General features: G+C 35.4%; 1 long non-coding RNA gene across 1 annotated transcript in view; it reads right to left on the bottom strand.

Moving 5' to 3' along the window:
* The window catches only part of LOC143255890 (uncharacterized), a 145,770-nt gene that overhangs the window by 8,659 nt on the left and 119,917 nt on the right, over positions 1-17,194 (bottom strand). The window contains exon 3 of the long non-coding RNA XR_013030909.1: positions 12,790-12,915. This is a non-coding gene — a long non-coding RNA (uncharacterized LOC143255890). The remainder of the gene's footprint in view (positions 1-12,789; positions 12,916-17,194) is intronic.

Here is a 17,194-nt window from a genome sequence, read left to right as displayed (position 1 = left end):
GTTTCTTATCAGTTCTTTGACAAAACGTGTCGCGGAATACATCAGAACCTCTTCATACCTGACTATTCTCTACACTATTATTATCCTGACCTATTACTATCCTACACACTATGATATAACGTTCCGACTGATAGCTATTATAAACATGATAGAATGCTCATAAATCGGGACACCGTAGTGTGAAGAATAGTTAAAGATCGGGATATGATATTCTGACCTATAATTAATCTACACACTATGACATGGTGTCCCGACTAATTACTATTCTACACACTATGATGTGATACCTCGACCTGTGATTGATTTACACACTATGATATGTCTGTAGCTATGACTAATCTACACACCACGATGTGATGTCCCTATCTATGATTAATCTACAAACTACAACATGATGTTCCGACGAATTACTATTCTACACACTGTGATATGACCTATGACTAAGCTACACAATATAATATGATATGTTGAACTGTTTACACGTTTAAGAATTCATTGAGAATAAGTAACAACAAATAAATACTCCTTCATATACTTGTACACATGATAAAAAATATAGAATCATTAGAAATGTAACGCTTTCTTTATAAAATCGTTATTCATTTCACCTAATCACTTGTACCAGAAACTGGGGTTTAAACACATCACTGTAATAGGAACTGGTGTTGAAACACAACATTGTGACAGGAGCTGGCGTTTAAACATAATATTTTAACAGGAACTGGGGTTTAAACACAACACTGTAACAGGAGCTGGTGTTGAAACACATTACTGTAGCAGGAGCTGGCGTTTAAACACAACAGTGTAACAGGAGCTGGCATTTAAACCCTTTACTGTAGCAGGAGCTGGCGTTTAAATACAACAGTATAACAGGAGCTGACATTTAAACACATTACTGTAGCAGGAGCTGGCGTTTAAACGGAACACTGAGCTAAATGATAAATGGATCACAACAAACAAGTGAGAACTTTACAACTGAAACCTTTTATCAATTTCACAGTTCCATATAAGAAAACGTGTGCTGAACGATCTATAGATGATCCGAAACCTATAGCCTTCTTAATTTGTTCTTTAGCACAAAGATGCGCAATAAGCTATCCCAAGTTTTAGCGTTGCTATGAGCCCCTAAACTTACACTATGTAACACAACTTTCGTTCCTGAATAGTATGTGTTATTTCTTAATTGCTTATGTTGTAAAAGTACAGAAAATGGCCATTATTCACTTCAAACTTCGCTTTTGTGACTCGGATAATGAAATTTAGAAATTAACCTATATTCTATGTAAAAACGGGCAAATTTGCACATTTTCATTTACATAACGTCTGAATAAAACAACATATGAATCAAGATTTACATGTATTTATACTAAAGTTACACAAAAATGTTTAAAAGTGAGTAGTTTTTCGAGATTTGCAACTGTAATGTAAATCACTTTCATGTATCAGCCCCCAAATGTAGTCTCCCAATCATATTTTCGTTTTTCGCTCCCAGGTCACAAAAGCAAAGTTGAAGAGAAAACAAATAGGTCTTTTTCATTTACTTTAGGCATAAGCAATTGGGAAATCACACTTTCTACCGAGGAACAAGAAAATGTAAAAATCTTGTTACATAGTGCTATCACTGAAGCTTTGGCTACATATGCCGCAATGTAAATACATTGTAGATCTTACAACACTTTGGATACCGACACGTGTTAATTAATGATCGTATGTACCACATTTACACTTGTGTAATGAACTACACTCTGTAACCGTATACAGTTATCTAGTTTAATAAGTGATGCGCATTTCAGTTTCCAATCTTTAGTCTGGTCGAGCCAGTTTTAGAAGGTTTATATTTGTTCTGATCAAATACATCTAAACATTGTGAAATGTTACCGCTTTCATCATCTGGTTAGTTTACCAACGTTATTTTGTTCACCCTACACCTAACCAAGCAAGAGCTTACAAGAATCTTATTAATGAAAAAAGTTTGTTTGTTTTTAAATTTCACTCAAAGCTACACGAGAGCTATCTGCGCTACCCATCCCTAATTTAGCAGTCTCAGACTAGAGGGAAGGAAGCCAGTTTCACCACCCACCGCCAACTTTTGGGCTACTCTTTTACCAACAAATATTGGGATTGACCGTCACATTATAACGTCCCCACGACTAAAAGGGCAAGCATGTTTGGTGCGACGGGGATTATGAGTCGAACGTTTTAACCCACCTGGCCATGCAGGGCCTATTGAAAAACGTACGTATGACTAAATTGTGATCGGTGTTAACTTGAAAACTTAATTCAGAGTCTAACTTACATAATTATTAAACTTTGTTCTGAAGCAACCTGTATGTAGGTGGTATTATTTGAGTTTAAGCACAGCCTAATTAATTTTTACATTTAAGCTTTTAAATTTTCACTTCCATACAAACGTAAACAACCTTAGTTTTTACTCATCCAACCAATCGTGTGAAGGTATTAAATCTATGTTTAATATATCTAATTTACTTTCTTCTCAACCAACCAGTCTATTTGATAGCTTATATTTATTTTCTGAATTTTCACATGATTCTTTCTCCTGATCCGACCACTTTGTTTGCTAGTTTGTTTTCCTTCGTTATTTTGTAAATTTTTATATTGCTCCATTCAGTTGACAAAGGGAAATTCTTTCCAACTTTCTTTTTCTTTTCCGTTTCTTCTTTCATGCTTATTCTGACATAGTAAGTTTACCCAGTGCCGGATCAAGTCGATTGTACGGCCTAGGCCTTACCAGCGATATAAGTTAAACCAAAAGTTCGATAAATTATAAATATATAACTTATAAGTTCTGATATGAAATTGCGTAGACCTTAGGCATCGTACCTACCAAATAATCCAGCCCCGAATATACCTGACATAATTTATTCACCTTTCTCCTGGTCTATGTAAATATTTCGTGATTCGACTATTTTTAGGCCTAGCCAGTTTGTACTTTGCATCTTTATTGCAACTTAGAATGTTTACATGGTGAACGTTTTGTCCTACGGTCTAGTTTACACAGGTCACACATGAACTGATTTGTTCTAACTTAATATGCAATATGATTTATCGACCTATCTTTTGATATATGTATATTGTACATTTATAGCCTAGAGAGCTTATACCGTACATCTGCGTTGTGACTTAAATTTTTATATGGTAATCTTTTTGTCCTACGGTCTAGTTTACGTAAGCCACACAGAACTTGATTTGTTATAATTTTAACCTGGCTTACGTACACTGCACATCTTTGGCCTATACAGCATACAACGTACACTTTCTTTGTGATCTAAGATGTTTACATTGTGTATTTTTTGTCTCGTGATTTAGTTTAAATGATACTTACCATTGTTTTAAATATTGCTTTGATCTAATTATTTTATAAATAAAAATATTTACAGGCTTTCTTAACCAGATTACCTATCGATAGTGATTCTATGTGTTTTATTATGAAGCAAAGAGTCTATGTAGTACATTTGTTTCGGCCTCTTACGTTTTGACCTAAACATTTTAATATTATTATTGTTTTGATCTGGTCAGTTTACCAAATGTAGTTGCTTGACGCTCACCTGACCTGGAGAGATAACGCAACGTGATTATCCTGTAGGAATCAGCCTTTACATACCTCATTTCGTGTTCTTAGCCTCATAATTCCTAATCAAAATTTTGAAAGTGTTATGCAGGCTCGAATTGGCTCTTGATTATGCCGTTTTCGAATACGTGTGAAACCACGAAATATTCCTTGCACTTTAAGCTTTGAATGTGTTATAAGAATGACAGTTAATCCCTTAGCTGTGGATGGAGAGCAGTAGCAGAATTTTCTATAAACGCAAAAATAATAGTCCTGTTTAGAATGAAATGCACGAGTGCGTTAATAAAGCAGTATTGTGCATTTATTTATATATAACAAATAAAAATATAACATTACAGGTAACGAAAGAGAACCATAGGTCTCAACTGAAGAAAAAACTATAATAAATATTTCGAAAGCAGACAGGAAACTCGCATGGGTGCGTGTTGTCGGATTATGATGCAATCCGGACACTCTTAATACAAGGTGAACTAACATTAGAGAGTAGGTAAAATTAAGTCGTGCCTGTCTTTGATATTCACAGATTAAATCGACAGAGTTGAGTATTCTGGTGAATCAAGTGGTACTTACGCTCAAATGTGCGAACGCTATTAATACTTGACAATATGCGTCCAGAAATTGACGACGAGCCATCTACAGGATGCAGGTATTTTCCTTTAAAATATAACATTTTTTATATAAACATCTAGTATTCAAATTCATTCACAGTAGATTACATAAACAGACGCAGGTAAATAATAACGATTACATACCTGTATTACATTCTTTGCTGCAAAAAAGCAAGATCCGATTAAAAGCCGAGTAAATGATATTGTCGTAATGCCCTTACACTACCGCAGCTGTGGTGTAAGTTATGGTAATGAACTGATGGTGCGGCATTCCCTTCTTACTCGCTGACAATTTAATCAACAGCTCAAGAGTTAAACTTCAAAAGTTAATGTTCAAAGAGAGAGAGGGCGTTGTGTCATAATCATAGGTTTTCCCTCCAGGCTAAAGGTTATTGACTTCAGTTATGATATCAAGGTTGCAATTAACCTCCTTCGGCTAACCAACCGACCAGACCCTGAGTGCATGCATAAACAATAGAAGTCGAAGGTTCATAAATTTTATCGGGGATTGAAGTTGCAGACGAAAATCTCCCTAAAGGTAAATTTTCATCCAATAAAAATAGTTTATTATGTCAGTCTATTTTTCTCAAGGCATAAGACAAATAAAAAACGAAAAATAAAACCTGTTACGTCCCAGAATAAAAGTAAAAAAAATAATAATAATAAAGTGATTACATTTAAGCGTGACATTGCACTTTGATTTGATATAAATGTTAATTCCAAGAATGTTTTGCATATTATTTAACTCACTAATAAGTCAATACGAATGTCGAGGAATTGTGTATTACCAAACCCGCGACCAAAGTTAAATACCATTGGTTTTTTTTTTGTAAAACTTTACTTAAAACTATATTAAATATCAATTTCAAAAATTTTTATTGTTCAATTTTTGTTCACTCGGTATTGACCAAACGTGAATCTAGGTGGCTCTGCTGACTTCTCATGTAATTGAATCAGTTTATCAGAATTTATTTGTTGTTGTTTTACTTGAAACTGACTAAAATTTGCTTAGAACTTATAACAAATGTTCACATGGTAAATGTAATGCAATAGTAGTAATGCTAAGGTTTCTGTCCACTCCTCCTTCGTATCAGTTCAGTCCACCGCATATTAAAAGACCTTGTGAAATCAATGCTTTTATATTATACGTATTACTATAAGTATTTTTTTTTGTTTTCTTTTAGCAAAGCCATATCGGGCTATCTGCTGAGTCTACCGAGGGAAATCGAACACTTGATTTCAGTGTTGTAAATCCATAGATTTATCGCTGTACCAGCGGGAGACTATAAATGTTAAAGTAATACCTTACCAATTAAAACTTCTCGCATCCTACAGATCTTAGAATAATGTCTCATTCATATATAAGTTTCCAAATAACTGAGTTAAAAAAGGCAGCCCCCTATTGGTATAACAGTATGTCTGCGGACTTACAATGCTGGAATCCAGGTTTCGATATTCATAATGTGCAGAGCACAGATGACTTGTTGTGTAGCTTTAAGCTCAGTTCAAGAATAAAAAAGGCACTTTTGTTTTAACATCCATACACTTAATAAAAAAAAGGCGTCGTTAAATTCGCGTGAAGGATAACGTGACCTCTGAAGAATATTCTTCCAGGTCAAAGTTCTGTATCAACAGAAAGACCTTGCTTTAACCTAGAGATCTAGCCAGTTTTGTTTGGCCGGAAGTGATTTCATAAGACTAAACTGGTCTTCTGACAGTAATGAGGCCGGAAGTGAATTCATAAGACTAAACTGATTTTCTGAGAGTGAAAGTGAACATCCAGGTAAGTTTTTTATATCTGTCATTTTCTGAAATTTTGTTTTTGAAAACCTTCTTTCGATGATTCGTGCAATACTAACCCCATCGTATGTCATTTTATATTCTTATTATTTTAATTGTTTAATAATTGCAATGTCTCACGCTTGAATAAATTCATACGTTTCGGCGGCTTCAGTCACTGTTCAAAGTAGACGTTTTTTTATTCATTTTTTTCAGTTCTCAAAGAATTGTCTTTACAGCAGTCGAAAATGGTGGTGAGAATAAAAGAAGTGATTCAGACAACGATAGGATAAAAATAAAATGAAGAAGCGTTCAGTTGAATCGAGTAGGTTATGTAAGCCTAAAGGAAGTTATCTAAGTTTTAAAACAGTAGGTTATGTAAGTCTAAAGGAAGTTATCTACGTTTCAATACAGTAGGTTATGTAAGCCTAAAGGAAGTTATCTAAGTTTCAAAACAGTAGGTTATGTAAGCCTAAAGGAAGTTATCTAAGTTTTAAAACAGTAGGTTATGTAAGCCTAAAGGAAGTTATCTAAGTTTTAAAACAGTAGGTTATGTAAGCCTAAAGGAAGTTATCTAAGTTTCAAAACAGTAGGTTATGTAAGCCTAAAGGAAGTTATCTAAGTTTCAAAATACAAGGTCGGTTCACGTTTAGAAGATTAATTAATCAGTGTTCGCTTATGAAAAATATTCTTATTACTTATAGTTCGGGCCGGCATGGCCAGATGGTTAGGAAGCTCAACTCGCAATCTTAGGGTTGCGGGTTCGAATCCCCGTCACTCTAAACACACTCGACATTTCAGCCATGGGGGCGTTATCTTTATGTGATGATCAAACTCACTATTCGTTAATAAAAGAGTAGTCAAAGAGTTGGCAGTGAGTAATGATGATTAGCTGTCTTACACTGCTAAATTAAGGACGGCTAGCGTAGACAGCCTTCGTGTAGCTTTGCGCGAAATTCAAACCAAGTATTTTAGCGTTTACCAGCAAAGTTCAGAACGAATACTGGGTTGTGTGTAACCGTGTCTGCTCTGAACCTCGCTACAAGGCGTTTTAATCACTTTTACAAGAAGTAACGTATGATTCTCTGTATTCTGTAGCTCAAAAACTTATGGTTCTATTGGTTCTTAACTTATTTAGCAAACTTCTTACGATTTTTTATATTCTAGAGCTTATGAAATGATGGCAGAGTCATGTCTGGAAAAGTAACTTACAGTTCCATTGGATCTGGATGTCTTATGATGCCTTGTATTCTGGAGCTCAAAAGTGAATATTTGGTCGGCGTCACGCCTGCGGAAAGTAATTTGCCATATAGGGGATCATAGGTGCGCCCTAAGAGTGACAGTCATATTTCTCAATTTAGTCAGAAAAGAGTAGCCAGATAGTTAATTCTGTTGGATATTGTTGACAAGAAATTCAAAATTATAATATCCTGAACGAAGATATTTCTTCGTGTATCTTTCCACAAACATTCTGGTGACTTTTTTTATATTTTATTGTCATTTTTCTTCAATCAGATGTTGCTCTATTTATATCTAAAACATTTGTATAATATTTAATGAGGTTTTTCTGTAAGCTTCTAAAATTCTCTCCAGACAGAAGACTAAATGTTTTCAAATTCTGGGATACTTATTTATTCATTGATTAATCGTGTTATATGTCTGTAACAGTATTCTGTTATACAACTGTGAACGTTACTAATAAGATTCTCAGAGTTAGTGCACATTATAGTAATTAATGTTATTAAAAATATATAGTATAGTATCATGTTTCGATGAAAATGTGTCCCCATGTTTCTTTAAGTTAGGATAAAAGCTTGAGCGGTTTTTGTTTCGACTTTTTTTTTATTCTTAAGCACAATACTGTACTGTATTTAATGGTAGGATCGAACTTCGAATCTCAGCTATAATCTCTCAGGTTTACCACTGAGGTGCGGAGGACTGTGAAGTTTTAATATCTTATTATTGATTAAACTTATAGTCTCAGGTTCAGAGTTTCTGATTTTCTAGATTGGCTCTTCACACATCTCTTTGTATCTCTAAATAACATTATAATTTTGTATGTATATATAAAGACTCAGGTTGACCCTCCACTAGCACAGCGGAACGTCTGCGCACTTACAACGTTAGAAATCTGGCTTTGATACACGTGGTGGGCAGATGGTAAATATCCCATTGCGTAGCTTTGTGCTTAACTTCAAACAACAACAACAACAAGAGTGAGTATATATATATATATATACATATATATATTTGCACAAGAGTATAGAAAGAATGGAAATATATCAAGCATTGTTAGTTGTTGTTGTTTTTCTCCAAATTATTTTTACTTCCTTTTCGTATACACAAGTACTGATACAGTTTTGTCTTCTCTCCAGACTATCCTGTCGTTTATCTTTTAGTTGTTTCAAATAATTATTGAAACTAAGATATATAACAAAAACTAATGTGTTTTCTCAGAACGGCTGGTATGGGTACAAACACTTTTGCTAATAAAGCAGAGAACAACGTTTCGACCTTCCTAGGTTATCTTCAGGTTAACAAAGAGAGAGTTTGCAACTGATCGTTACCTGGCACAAGTCTTAGGGACGAGAGTGTAAACGGGTACGGGACTGTAGAGGGCGTTGCAATTAGATGTTAGGTTATTAATCAATATAGGTATAAAGGTGATTCTTTATAAGGCCCGGCATGGCCAAGCGCGTTAAAGCGTGCGACTCGTAATCTGAGGGTCGCGGGTTCGCATCCGCGTCGCGCCAAACATGCTCGCCCTTCCAACCGTGGGGGCGTTATAATGTTACGGTCAATCCCACTATTCGTTGGTAAAAGAGTAGCCCAAGAGGTGGGGGTGGGTGGTGATGACTAGCTGCCTTCCCTCTAGTCCTACACTGCTAAATTAGGGACGGCGAGCACAGATAGCCCTCGAGTAGCTTTGTGCGAAATTCCAAAACAAGCAAACATTTCTTTATATTGGTTTAATTTTGGACTGTTGTTGTTAAGTATGGCTTCTTCGATTTTGCGTTTATTTATATTTGTTTCCCTACTTAGTATTTGGGTGTTTTCTGTGTTTATTTGATTTGCAGTGTTCAAAAACGTTTGAAGGGTTTGTTGTTTTTTTATGTTTTCTAAATCTGGTTTCCATTTTTTTGCTTGTTTCTCCAATATAGAAGTCGTGGCAGTTGTTGCATTTTATTTTATAAATTGTGTTGGTGTTGTATTTGTCAGTGTAGTTTTTACATAGTGTGGACTTTAGTTTTTAATCTGGTTTTTGAATAAATTTGGTGTTTACTTGAATGTTGTGTTTTGTTATTTTTTTTTTTCAAATGTTGGTTATTTTTTTCGTTGATGTCGGGAAAATATGATATGCAGCAGTGTCAGGTTTTGTAGTCTGTTGTATCTTCGGATTTATTGTTGGTCTAGGTGTGTGTGTATAATTTTTTCCAAGGTTTTTTTGAGAAAATTTGTTGATGTTAATGAAGTGTTGTTTTATTTTGTTGATTTTATCATTAATTTTATCAGATGGACAGTTTTGTGGTTGTGTTTATTTGGTTTCTTAATATGTTGAGTTTTTGTTTTGTTTCATGTGCTGCGTCCCAGGGAATGTATAATTCAGTTTGGGTGATTTTTCTGTGAATTTCTGTTTTGAATTGTGTATCAGTTTTAGTGATCTTGAGGTTAAGGAATGTTATCTGGTTAGTTTTTCCTGTTTACTGGTGGTATTAATGTTGAAGTGTATCGAGCTAACGTGATTTAAAAACCTAAGTGTGTGTTCTGTAGATGTGAATCCAACAATTGTATCATCAACATACCTGTACCAGTATAGTGATGGGTGAAAGGCTGAATTGATCGCTTGAGATTCGATGAATGGATTCGGACGAAAATTGCTTTACACATTGAACTATGACCTATCTTAGAAGTGAGTAGTGTTTGGAGGGTCAAGGTCAGAGCACGGTCACGAAAAAAAAATCCTCATTTGTTAACATATGTACCGAATTTTTACATTATTTTTGCTTTGTAACTCATTAAAAAATAATCGGATTTTGATGAAACTTAGTAGACGTATGAAGAAAATAATTGCTAGTTGTCCAGCTAAAAATGGTTCATGTCCAAACATAAAGACATATTTCGTAATTTTTGAAATACCAGCATTATTAACGCTTCACGGCGGAAGTATGCTTTCTACTGAGTGTCCCTTTAGTTTCGGTCATCGTCAGGTTCACAAAGAAAGAAAGGGTTACTGACCGGTAGCTGACCACATGTTTGGAGACGGTTATGTAATTGAGTGTAGAAATGTAGAGGGCGTGCTTAGATGTTGGATATATTTATTAATGTTTGTTTCTTTATTTAGTATTTGGGTGTTTTCTATGGTTATGTTGTATTTATTTGATTTGCAGTATTCGAAAACATGTGAAGGTTCGTGATGGTGGTAAGTTAATTTTAATCAGGGAAATAGTGTAACAGAATTATAGGTAAATCAAACCTACCTTGTCTTCCCCTAGTGATGATCGTGCAAGTTGAATTTTAGAAGAAAAAATTTTTTGAAACTGAATCTTCTTAAATTAAACATAAAATAATTTTGCACTCAAAGCAGAGCATCAATGGTGAAACACTTATAAATCTGTTTTACAATGAACTTCTAGATGAACAGCAAATCATCTTAAATAAGGATCTGAGTTTTTGTCTTGTTCTACACGATTTGATTAATTTTAATTATTACGATTCGAGTTACTTTTACTTCATAATAAAAACACGTATAAAGTTTTAAACAAAAATTGTATAACTGGAAATAAGAAAGAAGTAACTCAACGTTTCGAATACTTAAATTAACTAAAATGTTTCCGAAAAAATTGTTCTGGTACTTTCGTAGCAGTGGCGGTAATATACCATTGTTTTATGGTCTTTCAATTGTTTATAAACCAGCAGTTATACAAAGCAGCTTCCTTTCTCTTCTTTTTAGTTTTATTCAATGGTTCCCTTACTTTCTCGTTCTCGCCCCCCCCCCCACTAGTACAGCGTAAGTCTACGGATTTACAACGCTAAAATCAGGGGTTAGATTCCCCTTGGTGGGCTCAACAGTTAACTCGATGTGGCTTTGCTATAAGAAAACACACATACACACTCTTTTTCGGACTTACTATTTTTTTTTGTGTTAAAAGTTCTGAACAGGAGGTGGTTAATGTTTTATTACATTTTAGGTTCTCACTTAATGGTTTCAAATGATCTCGTTAGTTTTTTGTTCACTCCTTTATGTTCTTTAGTTTCCTAGGCACTTAAAATTACATGCCAATTCACGTTCGACGAAAGTACTATTACGGTGATAACTTTAATGATGTTGACAGTCTGTATTCTGATCGAATTTACACAAACCGTTTTTACACTTCCATTGTTTGCTACTCTTATTTTAGTGTTTATCAAAAACCTAAACTTTAAAGGTAAATAATTAATTTTTGAGTCACGTCGCCTAAATTCCTATAGAAATTATTTCATAATAATATTTTGATTGATTGAGAAATAGCTTAGTATACTGATAAAGAATCACATAACATAAGCCGAACATGTTATTAAAGTTTTCAAGCTAAAAAATTACAATTATTTCTATAAGTGGTCTCTGAAAAACAAGGTGAAAAAACAGTTGAGTGTCTTATCGAAGGTGACGGAGACTATGTTTTCACCCCTGTGTGTGTGTGTGTTAGCAAGACTTCTCAAAAACGGCTGATTGGATTTTGACGAAGGTTGGTATACATTTGGACTACGATCCATATTCGAAGTGAATGGTTTGTGGAGATCAAAGGTCAAGAAAATAAAAAGAAACGTTTCCTATGTGTTAACATAGGTACTGATTTTCACACTAATTTGATTATACAACTCAGTCAAATATGTGAAGGGTTTTATAAAACTTGGTGAACATATATATATATATAATATTATTTATCATTCTCTTATCACAAACGGTCTGTGTCCGTTGATTACAACGGACGTGCCTATATATTTTCATTATTGTTTTGTTTTTTATTCAGAGCAATAAATAATCAACGTTGCATATGCTGGGGAGGTATTCCCTCTAATGAGCGTCCCTCTGGTTTTGTCATGTTTAGCACAAAAGGAATTCATATTGAGACATGATGTTTAATCACCAGTTCCAGGTTCCTACAACAGAGTGTGCTTTATTTCAAACATTAAAAGTAACACATATTTCGTCATTTGTAAATTATTGTTTACAAAAGTAAACATGAATTTCTTCAACTCTTATTAGGGGTTTCGAGATGTATTCTGACTTTCAGTGGAACTTAGGAAGTTCTAGAACCTACAACGGTGTAAATAGTGAATGGTCAACACGTTGCATACTATTTGGACCTGAAATAAAAATAGATTCAACCAGTGCCCTGGCTGAGTTCCTCCACTTTTCAAACACCAAAATATCAGTATTGAATGGTTTTACTCTTGTGTGTCACGTTTTTCTACTGTAACTTCCTCATAAACCATTCAGTGTGGTGATACTAATGACGTGTTTATGACAGTTGTGTTCATGGACTTAAAAAATCTGACTTTTAGACGATGTGTACCTCACAGGACCAAAGGGGAAAACTACCAGCAGGGATCCATATTTATTAACCTGGTAGTGGTTTGGTTTCCCTGACGATGTAGCTAATAGCAACTAAGTGGTTAACGTTTCACAGATTACACACTAATTAAGTGTCTTACCAGTCCAAGGCTGACACTGAAGGAGTAATGCATCAAAGCTTAATGAAAGCTCCTGCATTGTTCCAAACCGTAGGAGCTGCACTACGCCCTCTAATTAAACATGGATGATTGTCTTACCTTTGGGCTCAACCTTACGGCACAACACGACTTTCATAGGATAGTTGCTTTGATAGCTGTAATTTTTGTCTTGACTTTAAGTAAACTCTCGGCCCCAATGCTGATGTTTGGTTGGACTTTCTCAACCTGTAATATACAGCGTTTCATTTTCTCCTCTTATAAAATACGTGACATCAGTTCAAATTAAATCATAAAGGACTGGCAACAAACAAACAAATAAAACCTATCAAATATCAGTTTTAAATACATCATACAAGATTAGCAATAGACAAACTTCCCATTAAATACAGTTCGGTTTGTTTGTTTGTTTTGGAATTTCGCACAAAGCTACTCGAGGGCTATCTGTGCTAGCCGTCCCTAATTTAGCAGTGTAAGACTAGAGGGAAGGCAGCTAGTCATCACCACCCACCGCCAACTCTTGGGCTACTCTTTTATCAACGAATAGTGGGATTGACCGTCACATTATACACCCCCACGGCTGGGAGGGCGAGCATGTTTAGCGCTACGCGGGCGCGAACCCGCGACCCTCGGATTACGAGTCGCACGCCTTACGCGCTTGGCCATGCCAGGCCTACAGTTCGGAATACATCATACAGGATTAGCAACAGAAAAAACAAAAACACATCAAAACCCTTGCACTATCTAATTGTGTCCGTTTCAAACTTATATGGTTTAGAATAATATTTAATCCCGTTCTTTAGTTATATTTTGTTGTTGTTTTTGTAAAGCCTCAAACTATTAAACGATTAGTAAAAACACATGTTTTGCGTTTTACTTCAAAATTTGTAGCAAAAAATATCTAACTGATAGCAGGTACAGCCAATCACCAGTAATTAAATTATTCAAATCCCCGCCAATTCACAATCATTCACGAGTTTGTTTGTTTGTTTTTTAATTTCGCGCAAAGCTATACGAGGATTATCTGCGCTAGCCGTCCCTAATTTAACAGTGTAAGACTGGAAGAAAGACAGCTAGTCATCATCACCCACTGCGAAATCATGGGCTACTCTTTTACCAACGAATAGTGAGATTGACCGTCACATTATAACGCCCACACGGCGGAAAGAGCGAGCATGTTTGGTGTGACAGGGGTCGTTCACTAGTAATTAAATTATTTAATACCGGTGTGCTAGTTCTTTAACTTCGGAGATTCGTCAGTTTGAGCACAGTCACAGTCCTGAGAAATGAGAAGCCATGAAAGTGAAACACAGGCAACTGTCGTATTCTTACCGAAACTAAACCTCGCATAAATATGCACTGTACTGTAGACTTTATTTTCAAATATTTCAGTCCAAATACTAGTTACTTGCTAGGTCACCAACACTGAAATACAGAGACCAACACGAGCTCAAGTATTTAAGAACTCATTCAGGGAAAACGAGTTGTTGTTTATGAAAATACCTTTAGATTTGAATAATTGTTCTGAGTTAAGCACAAAGCTACACAATAGACTATCAGTGCTCTGCTCACCACGGGTATCGAAACCCGGTTTTTAGCGTGCAAGTCTGCAGACATACCACTGTACCACCGAAGGGCAGTTTGTATAATGACGTTCCGTGATATTATTAATTAAAAATTTTTTGTAACTACTATGGTAAGCCAATATATGTGACCTGATATAAAAATATGGTTTATCTCATTATTAGAAACAACTTTAAAGAAATTCGATTATCTGAGTTATAACTCAAACTGAAATTAAAGTATAATCATTACAAATACTAAATGTTTTTATAACTGTTTATAACAACAATTAAAGCTGTGGTTCTTAAAACTGTATAAAACAGCATCGAATATTTCAGAACATCATTCGATTCGAGAAAACCGAATATCCTGGAAAATATAAACAAAAGTTTCTTTTAGTGGGCACGGCATGGCTAGGTGGGTTAAGGTGTGCGAATCTGAGAGTCGCGGGTTCGTATCCCCGTCGCACCACACATGCTCGCCCTTTCAGCGGTGGGGGCGTTATAACGTGACGGTCAATCCCACTATTCGTTGGTAAAAGAGTAGCCCAAGAGTTGGCGGTGGGTGGTGATGACTATCTTCCCTGTTGTCTTACACTGCTAAATTAGGGATAGCTAGCGCAGATAGCCCTCGAGTAGCTTTGCGCGAAATTTTAAAAAAAATGCTTTCAGTGCAAAATATAGATTTTTTGTGCACCAGGAGGATAAAATCCAAGATGACTGGGTTATAAGTAATTAAAAGTAACGTTAACCAGCCGAAGAACCTAAACGAAAAGAAAGTCTGGTTGGTTATAAGTACAGTTATTGTTTTTTGTTCTTGATAATTTTTTGAAATGACAAAAGCTCAAAAGCAGGAATTAGAAAACAAACAATAATATGGCTTAATAATTACAATCCATAAATTGGAAAAATATTTTAGTTTTGTTATTAACCTTCAAACGTATTGCGTCATTGTTATTCAAATAAAGGAAATTACTTTTACTGAATGTTCTTGAAGATAAATCAAATGGCTCTTGTAAAGGTAGGAATTTTGTAATGAGCTACACATTCTAGAGAAGAAGAAAAACTTGTGAGGTTAACTGTACAGTCACGTAATTGTATGAATATATATATAATAAAGAACTCCTTAATCACTGTATCATAAACAATGAGCACGTTACACGTATCCCATTGTGCAAATTTTCCGTTGTTTTTAAACTTTTCAAGTTTCCTCTAGAAAGACAATCTCTTCAATTCATGTTTTTGGTTTGGTTATTATCAAGCACAAGGTCCGGCATGGCCAGGTGGTTGACGTACTCGACTCGTAATCTGAGGGTCGTGGGTTCGAATCCCAGTCATATCAAACATGCTCGCCCTTTCAGCCGAGGAGGCGTTATAATGTGACAGTCAATCCCGCTATTCGTTTGTAAGAGAGTAGCTCAAGAGTTGGCGGTGGGTGGTGACGACTAGCTGTCTTCCCTCTAGTCTTACACTGCTAAATTAAGGACGGCTAGCACAGATAATTCTCGTGTAACTTTGCGGGAAATACAAACAAAACTACACAATAGACTACCTATGTTCTCTCTACCACCGTTTTCGAAACCAAATTTTTAGCACTTTAAGCCTGCTGACACACGGATAAGCCACTGGATGGCTCCAACTGTCAGAGCTGTTCAAACGCAGCTCATTTCGGCTTATATTCAGGTACAGTGGGACACCATGGTATTTTGACTAGATACCTTGGGACAATACATGGAAAATCAACAACTTCAAGCAGTTAGAAACGTCTGATGTTATGTAACAATAAATTACTGCTCACTGTGTGGATATAAACTCCAGAATGCTCCAAATTGATAGAATTAACTTTAACGTCACGTACAAAAGATTTGGACTTTTTCTATTGAAATTGCGGGTACCTTCCAGTAACTGGAGAGCCCAAAATGAACCATTTACTTTTTGGGGCACCGTTCAGTATGGCCATTTCAGTGAAGGATCGGTTATGGTATAGAGAGACACCTTTAACGATAGGTGTGTGTACAGATCGGGTTGTTCTTCCGAAGGTAGGATATTTTGCTCATTGACTTACCACTGTGGTATAGGATCCATTGTTAAGTCTTTCGCAGATGCAGTTAAAATAATAATCAAAACCACTGGTCTGAATCTAGAATACCACCGGATCTTCCTTGATTTTTTTTCTAAATACCTCAAATTTGGACCCATTGGCTACGTAAACGACACTGGGTTGCACCGACTAAGGTATATGGGTCAGGACCCTGCAGCGTTATCTGCTAAATGATCAAAGTCAGACGTAGAGATTGTATGCAGACGACTAGTATGGTAGAGACTTTATTTAAGGTACTTATCTAAAACAAAGTTATATTATTTTAAAGAAAACTATCTCTTAAATAACAACATAATAAAAAACTTGTTATCTTAAGCAAACAGAATTGTTATATTTTTTCAAAAACAACATTTCCTGGGAAAATGTCATTGCTTTCGGTTTGGTTTATTTGAATTCCACGCAAACCTATACGAGTGCAATCTGAGCTAGCCGTATCAAAATTAGCAGTGATGGACGAGAGGGAAGGCAGCTAATAAACACCACCTACAGCTAACTCTTTGGCTACTCTTTTACCAACGAACAGTGTGATTGACCGTCACACTATAACGCTCCATGGTTGAAAGGAAAAGCATGTTTGGTGGCAAATCCCGTTGATAACCCAGTTACTTTCTTGAATAAAGATATTCTATTGATTGATGATGACCTCTGTAACAAACCTATTACCTTATAAAAGGTTACGAGGGTAATATCTGAAGCTTTGTTAATTTCTTTAACAAGGAGCATTTCTATTAACAAATTTAATTTCTTCGTTTACATTTGTTTCATCTATCAAAGGGAATTAAACTAGAAAATATCAAAACAGATTTGTATGTTTACCTTGTATTGTTATATTTTCGCCCATTAA

Source organism: Tachypleus tridentatus, chromosome 7, assembly GCF_004210375.1.
Source record: "Tachypleus tridentatus isolate NWPU-2018 chromosome 7, ASM421037v1, whole genome shotgun sequence".
NCBI classification, from domain to species: domain Eukaryota; kingdom Metazoa; phylum Arthropoda; class Merostomata; order Xiphosura; family Limulidae; genus Tachypleus; species Tachypleus tridentatus.
Note: the sequence above shows the minus strand (reverse complement) of the source record. Positions and strands in the feature narration are given on the sequence as shown.